This window comes from Mizuhopecten yessoensis, unplaced genomic scaffold (genome assembly GCF_002113885.1).
Source record: "Mizuhopecten yessoensis strain PY_sf001 unplaced genomic scaffold, ASM211388v2 scaffold10595, whole genome shotgun sequence".
NCBI lineage: Eukaryota > Metazoa > Mollusca > Bivalvia > Pectinida > Pectinidae > Mizuhopecten > Mizuhopecten yessoensis.
In genome coordinates, this window is record NW_018408625.1 from 347,900 (window position 1) to 358,478 (window position 10,579).

Below are 10,579 nucleotides of genomic sequence, written 5' to 3' on the forward strand. Positions count from 1 at the left end.
AATGTAATGATAACAAATAAATAAATAATAATGTTAAACTTACTTGGCATGTGGTGCCCAGGACGTGAATAAATAAATATAGATTAGATCTACATCTTTGTGAAAAATACAACCTCTCTGATAGATGGTCAAAGAAGAACTACCAAACGGCGGCAAAAGTACAAAAGAGAGAAAAGGAAAACGCAACGCGCATGTCCTGTACTGTCCGTCAGTGGTCAAACCTGTTTTATACCTACATACGTCATACGAACACTCTCCGGACACTCACGAACCGCACATACAAAACACACAACGGGCAATTACCTAACACACGGTGTAAGATACGCAAAACGCAACAATCACACAACGAGTAACGTACGCATATCAGGCCAACAGACACACACTAACACGACGTGGGATACGAACAACACAGACATAACACAACGAGCGATAATAAATATAAACCCTAAAAACAATCCAAATTAACAGGGTGCCACCTTGGTCTTGTTTTAGTTGTAATAAAAGTGTTTTTTATTTTATTTTTTATTTTGCACATCAATTTACAATGACATTATCAAATCTCACAATGCCCAGCGATATTTCAGCAGCCGTCATGTTTATTTACATTGGATATTGTAGTTCCGGTCAGTGTTGTAATTAATACGCTAAGAATTGTGTCTCGTGCGGCATGGTAATTATGGCTCGTGCGTCATGGTAATTAAAGTCCCATCAACGACACAGCTCTCAAAGAGGCTATATAGTGACAATGCCATGCAAATGTAAATATATACCTCTTAGCATCTTTACTGTGATATACCTTTTTTCACTCAGAATGTATATTAGTTTTTATCTAAATAATCAAGTAGTAAAACATGAAGATTCTTGATATTCATGTATGGTTTGAAACAAAATTGTCTTTGCTTCAAGGATACACTTCCTGTTTCCCCACTGGACGTCTATTTCCGGACGAAAAAAAGTAAAGTCAATGTGTAGTAAGGGGAAGCAACTTTGTTTACGGAAGCATGTACGTGTTACCATTAAAGAGCTTAATAGTAGTCAAGTACCATTCAATGGATTCAGTCACTAGTGTCAGGACACGTGAATGATGTATATAGTTTGATATTGCTATTACAATCCTTCGAAGCATCCCTCTTCAGTTTTCGCGATATTCATGACGTTCACGCTGCGCGGTAGTCTCCCTTTGACATGTTAGCGAATGTGGCACATTGCACCTCTGTAATATTAGTTCAGCTTTTTTAGTTTCGTATTTTTTGTTCCGAATGGGAAAAAAACAAGAGTTTCCGAAGACGTTACGGTACTTTACATGAAGGATGATTACTTGCTGCGGTTACCTGCTGCAGTTCAAGTATTACGCTTTTATTGAAGAAAATGCGGAGCAAAACAGGTAAAAGTGTTTATAATTATATATATGGAAGTGAAAGCATTAAGTAATTGAAGATATTCTCTTATTTTGTTTCATTTATTTGAAAACGAAAGTAGAACACTTTACTTATAGAAATCTGTTTATCATCAAAGATAAGTATCAGTACACTTGTATTTACTATCACAGACGGGTATTACACTTGTATTTACTATCACAGACAGATACTTCACTTGTATTTATTACCACAGACAGGTATTACGCTTGTATTTAGTATCACAGACAGATATTACACATGTATTTACTATCACAGACAGGTGTTACACTTGTATTTACTATCACAGACAGGTATTACACATGTGAGTACATTGTACTTTAACACACATCTACAGTAGGCAAGTTTACTTCGCTGTACTAAAATACACCTAGCAATAAAACATGCTAATAGCAGTTACAAAAACTAATGGTTTATACACTGTAAACTACTTGTTTTACATGACTGTTTGTTTATATTCTGTATACTATTTGTATCTTTATAAGGATTAAGTCCTGTACATGGTCTGGCGAGGTATATGAGATATAAATCCATGGGTCTTGAGACATAATGAGTTATAAAATGCTTCTTCACATCTAACTTTTCTCAAAGCCAATTGAAGGTTATACCCTATCAATTCAACAGAACAGAACTTGTTTTAATTTACATTTAGTATCATTTTCATGATTTTTGTTTTATAATTTCTAAAATATCAGTCTTGTATAAGTGTCTGACTCATTGTGTGGCATCATTAAGTAAGATAAAAATCTGTTACCTGGTATGTATAAATTACAACTTTAGAACAATACAATATATAAATACATATATTTCAAGCTGAAACTTTTGAGAAAAAAAAAAAAATCTTAAAGTTATAAGAAGGTATGCATTCTGCACCAATTTTCTGTCTTACTCATACATGTATGCCAACTGTAAAGTTTATAGAAAAATCAACCACAGACCCTTTAGTAGATATATATATATGTAGTAGGAGGAGGAATAGTGATAAAGTTAGTGCCGTTGCTGGGGCTCGAACCCACGACCTTTGGCTCTCCAGCCCAATGCTCTACCACTGAGCTAAAAGGAAATTCTCTACAGCTGACACTTGTAATTAAGGCAACCTAATCAATGCACATCTTTTACATATGTATATATATATTCAGTCCAACTTCAGAACAATGGAAATATTACTCTGTATTACTCTTTAAGTGTATATATATACTGTGTATACCAGTTCAAATTATATACGCTGTTTAGTGTATACATTGCACATATTACCTCTCATACTAAACTCTGCAGACAACTACTGTTTACATACTTAATACTTAGTATGTGTTCTCTATATACATATACTCTGTATATCAACTTTTTACATAAATAACAAGAGGCCTGATCAGGAACAGTTCATCTGATTTTTTTTATATTTCAATTTAAAACCTGTGAAATAGCATACTCTTTATATCAAGTGTATGGGTTCCCTATATAGATAAAAGAAGTCGTTTGAAGTGTTGAAATATTTGACCCCTGTGACCTCAAACAAACTTTGTCAAGCTCTATCCAAGGGAGCTTAAACAGCCAAATATCATGATTTTAGGGATTTCATTTCTTCAGAAGTCATTTGAATTTGTTTACCTATTTGACATCTGTCACCTTGACAGTAAGTCAAGTTCACTCTTGTATTTCAACCAAATGTACTATGAAGTATGCATCCTTAGACCTGGGAGTTTTAGATGTTATGCAAGAGACCAAGAGGGCCTGTTTCACTCACTTTTAGTAGGATGTAGTGAAATATCCTCATTAAAAAATATATTGAAGTTAAGACACTAGGCATAAACTCACATTGTACCATCAGACCAGGTAAATAAATAATGAAAGGTGTAGCCCCAATTTGCTACTGATAAGCAAAGCTAAAAATAGCTTTAATAGAACTATTGATGAAAGGATTTTTCAATGATTGCACATGCCTTCTGGATGACTTGTTTTCATTGACAGTATATATTATATATCCTATATCTCTTGACAAGAGAAGAAATAATGTTATTACTAAGATTATTAAGTTAAATGAGGTGTGTAAAGAAATCAGAGAACATGTATAAAAGTGTGATAGTATATGTACTGAACATGTGTTAACTGTCTGTGATTGTATATATATAAACATGTGTAATACCTGTCTGTGATCACATGTCCATGTTTAATACCTGTCTGTGATAGTGTGACATGTGTAATACCTATCTGTGATAGTGTGTAATTATGTAATACTTGTCTGTGATAGTGTGGACATGTGCAATACCTGTCTGTGATAGTGTGTACATGTGTAATACCTGTCTGTGATAGTGTGGACATGTGCAATACCTGTCTGTGATAGTGTGTACATGTGTGATAGTGATAGTATGTGTTATAATTGTCTGTGATAGTATGTATGAGTATAATAACTGTGTGTGATAGTATGTATGTGTACAATAACTGTGTGTGATATGTATGTGTATAACAACTGTGTGTGATAGTATGTGTGTAATACCTGTGTGTGGTAGTATGTGTGTAATACCTGTGTGTGATAGTATGTGTGTAATACCTGTGTGTGATAGTATGTATGTGTATTATAACTGTGATAGTATGTATGTGTATAATAACTGTGATAGTATGTATGTGTACAATAACTGTGTGTGATATGTATGTGTATAATAACTGTGTGTGATAGCGCTAGTATGTATGTGTATAATAACTGTGTGTGAAAGTACATATGTGTATAATAATTGTCTGTACAGCAATAGTATACACATATGTAATACCTGACATTGACAGTATAATACACTTAACTCATTATTGATTTGGATTGTTATATGCTATATGATCATCAAAATTTGATGCAGATGCATCATAATTGATGGTATATCAGTGTTGTAGAATTGATTTTATTGTGTTGAGAGAATGCCTTAATACAACTTTCAAGTTCTATGTACAATTTCACATACATGCATTCACCATCAGTTTTATTTGGATTGAAATTTACCTATAGCTAGCACAGGTATATCATAATAGTTTTATGTTTTTGACTCCTTGAAATCGAATCAAGTGTATTCCTATCTAAGCTTTAACAGTGGCATTTCAAAACTTTCATTTGATACAGATTTATAGCCATTCTAGTTATTAGTATGATTTAGGAGAATATTACAATCTATTTAACTGCATATTATACATATACTAGAGTTGAATATGTACATGATTGTTCTGTCAGCTGTATATGAAACCAGACTTGTAGTTATTATAATTCTGTAGCTGTGAGGGCACTGCCAACATTAGAATGATCTTTATAGTTATGCATTGATCTACAAACTTCATACAATTAATTTCTATTATGTATCAAATCTTGTATTTTGCAGGCTGGTGAATTTACAACACAGAGGAAAGTCACCAATGTGCATAGATGCTGTCTAAAGTGATTATGATGTCATTATTTGATGATTACTTCAATATTCACTCTTTCATTGTAAATGTAGCAACCAATAAATTATGTGACGTTAATCAGAAGTCTGTTGTTTTATCTATTGATACTTTATAGGATTATTTGGGACTATTTCGTCTCTTTTTATGCTCCCCGAGCCATAAAAAGGGCCATAACTTCTGACTTGCTGAAGAGTCTCAGCAATGAAATTTTAGTGATATACATGTATGTGGGATAGTAAGGCAATATATATGTTACATACCACTATTTGGTCCCTATGCCTGGAGGTCAAGGTCACATTTAGGTCATAGGTCAAATTCTTTTTCAGGGCACTTCTGATTTGATGAAGATAACTCAATATAAGTTATATATGCAAGATTGTTAGGCGGTATATTATGTAGTACCACTATGGGGTCTGTATAGTCAAGGTCAAGGTCTCATTAAGTTCAAAGGTCAAATAATTCTTACCCTGTATACCTCCAAAGGCAAGTGTTGTGCAGAAGGAAGACAAGCTTTGTTGCAAACCTCTTTGGTTGTTCATTCACTTTACACAGTTACGTACGTAAACTCAGAGATAATAATAGTGCCAGGCATGATAAATTTCGGGTAAAGATACATGTATCATGCAACCTTTATTCGAGTCCCAAATGACTTTTTTGGGGAGCACAATCCATCAGTTTTAGTGATTTTCTTATTTCTTTATATGGTAAAATATTCAAGTATTGATGGAGGAATATTTACCATACAGTATACAGGAACAAAGGCTCAAGTGACCTAAACACTTTTCTTCCAAACTTATATTTTTTTTAATTCTTCTTAGGAAGCAGTGAATTCATGCATTTCTTTCAAACTTACTAAGAATCATCATTGGTGGAAGAGGTTATCAAATTGTAAATTTGGCATTCCTGCCCCATTCCCAGGTGACCAATGCTTCAGAAATCTTCTTCTCCAGATTCAGCTGTACTAGAATCAACACTCTTTTGTGAATGAAAAGATGCTTAGGTGCTTTGTCTAAATTGTAAATTTCAGGAAATAATTCAAACTTGGTTTGATTAGTAATGATGAGAGCGATATAAGGAAATAAGATCCTACCTTGCCCCTTGGGCTGGAGGGACAGGGTTCAAAGGGGGAAAATTGACTAAAATTTCAAAACGCCTCTTCCTCGGACTTGGATGTACCAGAATCAAAAGTACTTCATGAATGAAAAGGTCCTTTAAGTTGATTTATCTGAATTGTAAATGTATTAACTCCTGGTCATAGAACCTTTTTTTTGTATATTTTGTCAATTCTAAGCAGGAAATAATTCAATTTTAGTTGGAAAAATTATGATGAGATGGCAATTACCAGTAGTTGTTATGAGAAAACAGGATCCTGCCTCCCTCCTGAAGCTGAAGGGGTGGGGCCTAAAAATGGAAAATTGGCTAAAACTTCAAAAGTCTTTTTCCTTGCACTATGATGTACTAGAATCTATATATTTTTTTTTTTTTTTTTTTTTTTTTTTTTTGTATTATCTTCGCAAGTCTTTTCCAATGCGAATCTCCATACAGATCAATATTGGTTATTATCATATTTATTCACCCCGATCCACGTTCCTGAGTCGCCCATCTGTATATATACTGCCTACCCATATGATGATTCGCACTCTCTTTATCACTCGACCATGCCTCTTACTTTTCTGCACTCTTCTCACATACATATCCTTTCCCCCCAATCCCTCTTGTCATCGTCTTCATTTGATTGCGGATCCTTTTCACAGTTTACACGATTTCTTTTCTAGGTAACCCCTCATTCCCTGTATGTTTGTACAATAAAATATGTTTAAACTAAAATAAACTCTATGAGAGTTTGTTAGTCGTTTTCAGTACAATAAACAGGGGGGGGGGGGTCCAGTGGGCCTCCTGTTACCGCAGAAGCAGATTAATAACATGACATTGCAAAATAGAGATCAATGTACTTGCCAATACCCTTTATGCACGTCGCTGATACTATAAAACCCTGCACAATTAGTGAAAAATGAATAAAATACAACAGAAAACCAAGACTATACTGCACCGCTTTGACTTTACCGCGATAGGAAGTTAAAGTTTTTTCGAGCATGCGCTGAAAAAAATACGAAACTGTGCAATAAACTGTGCTAAAAAAGCTGAATTAAAATTACAGAGGTGCAATGTGCCACATTCCATGTTAGCGAGACACTGGAATATTACACTACCCAGAACACTCCTAGAGGCATATCCTGCGCTAGCAAATAACACAGACCACGAGTGTAAACACGATGCAACTTTAATGTTGAGGCGGAAAGAGAACGCATTACATAATAGTAGAACCAAAGCCGGATCGCCGAATCCGGAATACTTATAACTGGCGTGATCCTTTTTCTTTCTCTTTTTTTTTTTTAAATTAAAGGATTAGTTTCATTGGCATTGAAACAGATTCAAAGTTACACATTCCACGACGACACAGTGCATGGTTACTTAACCATTTAACACAAATAAGTATTTTTCAAAAGTCACATTTGTACAAGTAAAGTAAACTATTTAACTACGAGGTATGCTCTAGTACAAACAAAAGTCATCAAAACGTATTGGGGTTACAGTTTGTCTTTTAGAGCGATGTGTTGGTGGCTCCGCACTAGTGGTACTCGATAGGTCCTCAAGAGGTTGTAAGTCGAGCACCTCTGACATATATGTACTGTTTATATGGGGTTTATCGCATTCACTATGGGGTACACCTGTGCGGTCAGGCGGTAGTATGTTCAGGTCTGGGCCTAACGCATGCTGGGCATTGTCAGGGGGTGCATACATGGCAAAGGGTATGTCTGGAGGCTCAGGAGGGCCCTCTTGGTGCGAATTCAAGTGTAATTCGTCCTCTGCACATGTGTCCAATGTGAGAGATTCCCATGGTTTTCGTGTAGACGATACAGCACTTTCTGATACTTTATAACACTCAGTCTTTTTGTCGCTATACGAAGCGGACCGGAGTTGTGTACCAGCAAACTTCTGAATGTTGCACCACATATGGTCAATTCCGGTTACTAAATAACGGTCACGAGAGGACGACTTATTTCTATCGAAGTGGAGGTAGACCAGGTCACCAACACAGATGTCTGGGAGTGTAGGTTACCTACCAGAGGGCATAGACTTTTCACTGGACGGATGGTTGAGGAGTCTGGCGTCGTGTTGTTTCGTTATAATGAACTCATCTTGGACTGGGATCTGTTTGTGGGTAAACTGATATCTTTGTGTCCATATCTCATGAGCAGATATTCCATTTTTTCTGATAGGCGTGTTAAGACGAGCGGTAGTTAGCGTAAGCAACAATGGAGACACTGCGCGACACGTGGGGTCCTGATGAAGAATTTCGTCCTCAAGCTCTTGAAAAGCTTTTTCGGCCACAGGGTTTTTGTTGGTGTTTTTGCATTGCCAAGTTCTATGGAAATTCTGTGTCCTGACAGCGTGTCATCGGTCAACAGAGCCCGAAAGCCTGGCGTGGGTCAGTACGGACGACCGCATGTGGACCATCTAATTAAGGGCGCAACTCTATCAGAGAACGAATAAGACCTTTACGAAGTGTAACACGGCGCTCGTTATCTAAAAGCTAAGGGACCGTTTAGGATGATACACATTCACGTACAACAAGAATGATCTGTCGCTCGCGTTTCATAATGTCAGCAGCAAATTGACAGCTTATAATAGAAGGCAGATCGCTAGAGGTTTGGTGGTGAACGACTTAAAGGATTTTTTTGAGAGCCGCGCACTGATGACAACCATCACTCACACACTGGACGGCGGTGTCCATGTCGAGAGTGTAAAAGTAGCGCTGTGTCAATGCTCTAAGTTGATGACATATCGGGTGGTCTAATTTGATGTGTAGAGACATCAATAGTCCGTCTATTACATGTCGCGGGACAACAATGCATTCTGATGGGCTGTTGAGTGGAAGGTTTCATTTCACGATGATGAGTCCATTTCGTGACAATGTTGTGACATTAAGGTAACGTTTGACATCACGAACGTTCGTGACCTTTTTAGAGGGTCGGATACCCTGCCTAAGGTGGGCACCTGTACGTCTGAGGTCGGCACAGTCGGACTGAATATTTAACCACGTAGATCTGGTAGTGAACGGTAATCTCGCAGTACCATTGAGGACATCGGTCATTGAAATGGCACGCACTACAGCGTCCATTGTCTGGCCAACAAACGCACATACTTGACACACTGGCTCGGAACACTCAGGTGCATTTCGACTAGCGAGGTTTGATTGGAGGATCGCACAGCCCGCCACATGTCGAACTGATACTTGAAATCGACTTGCTGTCGTCAGAAACGTAGTGACACGAGGGCTCGCAGAAAATTCACCTCGCATGAGTTTTTCATACGCTTGAACACAAGGTTTACTATCGCTAAGTACACAGGTTGTTGTAGACGACTGGATGATGTATGGGCTAAAGTGTTTGATTGCAGCGGCAATTGACAGTGCCTCAATCTCTCATGGGAGCCACCTGATTTGATTTTTCCTGAGCTTGGCGCTAAAGTACCCGACTAGCAGTGATTTGTTGTTTCTAGTGACATACAAGGTAGCTCCAATGCCCGGTTCTTTTACAGCGCCGTCGGTAACTATCCCTATCTGATCACTGGATCGCGGTAATGTGATGGAGCGGTTTGATGAGAGTGCGTTCTGTGCCTTTGTAAAGGCTGAGGCCAGTTCATCGGACCAGTGAACGGTTTCTTTCGACTCGCGGCCGGCAACAACGTCGTCAAGTGGTGACAGTAGTTCAGAACAGTGTTGAACAACCCTACTAAGAACTTTGAACGCTCTAATGAATGAACAAAGTCCAAAAACGTTTGTCGGTTGAGGACACGACGCGAGTGTCGCGATCCGATGATGACTTGCTTGGAGGGTTCCCAAGCGCCACACGCAACCCAGGATAGAATTATCTAATAGAAGAAAGTCCGAATCTCATCATAAAAACAAGTTGTGTTTGATGTGTACTGGTGAATTAATTGTATTCATGATGATAAATGTAAAAAAAAAAAATGCTAAAAATGGCGATATAGGAAATCTAAAACGATTAGAATAGCAGCTAAAATATTCATGCCGATATCTATTTTTTAGGAGTCAATGCAAACAAATCAAATCTGAAATCATATACAAATGGTTACATACACAATGGCTTGATTATCAGTTCTCCCTCTCTTAAATATTTGTTCAACTTATATAACTTTATGTTGAATATGGCTTGATGCGGGAAAGGAAGGTTGTGAAAGGAGATGCAAATTTGCTGAGTATTTGCTCATGCATTTGCATATAGTAAAACAAATCTAGAAGAACAAGCATTTGGAAATAACTGTTTTTTCATGTTTTCTTTCTTTGTATTTGTCTGCATTGACAGATACTGTATGAAAGATGATGAAATATCAACTTCAAACATATAGTCAGTTCTCCTTATATATCGTTTTGAAACAGAAAAAAATTTTTTATCATGCATCCGAAATTGCTGCTAACACAATATGCAATTAAAACAATCAAATCTTATATGAATCAATATATCAAAACTTCAAAATAAAAGTATACTCACTACTGTTTACTCTGTGATACAGACCAATAAGTCCTTATCATTTATTTAATATCCTCATCTCTGTATTGTAAAAATAAACAACATCATGCAAAACAAGCTTGGGATTATATATGAAAAATAACAAATACTTTTACTTTCATTTCAGAATGTTCTGCAAGGAAGTCCAAT

At 36.8% G+C, this 10,579-nt stretch overlaps 1 non-coding gene across 1 annotated transcript; it reads right to left on the bottom strand.

The window, feature by feature from the left end:
• Window positions 1-2,405: 2,405 nt before the first annotated feature.
• Trnas-gga lies at window positions 2,406-2,478 on the bottom strand. The gene has a single exon. It is a non-coding gene; the product is annotated as a tRNA-Ser (tRNA).
• Window positions 2,479-10,579: the final 8,101 nt, after the last annotated feature.